The sequence below is a fragment of the Colobus angolensis genome, unplaced genomic scaffold (genome assembly GCF_000951035.1).
Source record: "Colobus angolensis palliatus isolate OR3802 unplaced genomic scaffold, Cang.pa_1.0 Scaffold446, whole genome shotgun sequence".
Taxonomy (NCBI): Eukaryota; Metazoa; Chordata; class Mammalia; order Primates; family Cercopithecidae; genus Colobus; species Colobus angolensis.
In genome coordinates, this window is record NW_012117888.1 from 63,703 (window position 1) to 65,245 (window position 1,543).

The following is a 1,543-nucleotide window of genomic DNA, read 5'->3' on the forward strand; positions in this document are numbered from 1 at the left end:
GGGCCTTTGTTATTTTTAAGACTTGGCTAGCCCCAGGAGGGGCAGTCTCCCCCTAGCCAGAAAGGTTTTTTAAAATGTCAAAACAGGCCGGGCGCGGTGGCTCAAGCCTGTAATCCCAGCACTTTGGGAGGCCGAGACGGGCGGATCACGGGGTCAGGAGATCGAGACCATCCTGGCTAACACGGTGAAACCCCGTCTCTACTAAAAAATACAAAAAGCTAGGCGGGCGAGGTGGCGGGCGTCTGTGGTCCCAGCTACTCCGGAGCCTGAGGCAGGAGAATGGCGTAAACTCGGGAGGCGGAGCTTGCAGTGAGCTGAGATCCGGCCACTGCACTCCAGCCTGGGCGACAGAGCGAGACTCCGTCTCAAAAATAAAATAAAATAAAATAAAAAAATAAAATGTCAAAACATCATAATATGCAGAAAATGTAAAAATATTGATTTATTTTATTATTATTATTTTTTGAGATGGAGTTTCCCTCTTGTTACCCAGGCTGGAGTGCAATGGCACAATCTCGGCTCACTGCAACCTCTGCCTCCTGGGTTCAAGCGATTTTCCTGCCTCAGCCTCCCAAGTAGCTGGGATTACAGGCGCCTGCCACCACGCCCAGTTAATTTTTGTATTTTTAGTAGAGACAGGGTCTCGCCATGTTGGCCAGGCTGGTCTTGAACTCCTGACCTCAGGTGATCCACCTGCCTCGGCCTCCCAAAGTGCTGGAATTACAGGCGTGAGCCACTGTGCCCGGCCCAAAAATATTTATAATGCACAATGTGAACTGATTTAGTTTCTATAAGAAATTTATATTTTAAGGACAAACTTAAGTCTGTGATAGGTTATTCTATTTAGCAATTTTTAGTTTTACTTTTTATGTTTGAACCATTAAGAAATACAGTTAAATCAGGGTTATTTAAGAAAATCTCTAGATCAATCATCTCCAACCCTTGGCCCATGGGTTGCGTGAGGCCTGGAATGGCTTTGAATGCGGCCCAACACAAATTTGTAAACTTTCTTTTTTTTTTTTTTTTGAGATGGAGTCTGGCTCTGTTGCCCAGGCTGGAGTGCAGTGGCGCAATCTCAGCTCACTTCATCCTCTGCCTTCAGGCTCAAGTGATTCTCATGTCTCAGCCTCCCGAGTAGCTGGGACCAAAGGTGCATGCCACCTTGCCTGGCTAATTTTTTTGCATTTTTGGTAGAAATGGGGTTTCGCCATGTTGCCCAGGCTGGTCTCGAACTCCTGAGTCAAGTGATCCACCTGCCTCAGCCTCCCAAAGTGCTGGGATTACAGGCCTGAGCCACTGCGCCCAGCCATATTCTCTTTATGTATGATTAACTTAAGAAGTTAAACTCTTTAGATTTGTAAAGTTTACTATTATCATTATTATCATCACCATTATTACTAAGTTTGGCAGAGAAAAGCCTCTCATAACAGTTTTTACTTAATAGTTGGAAAAATTGGCCGGGCGCGGTGGCTCAAGCCTGTAATCCCAGCACTTTGGGAGGCCCAGACGGGTGGATCACGAGGTCAGGAGATCAAGACCTTCC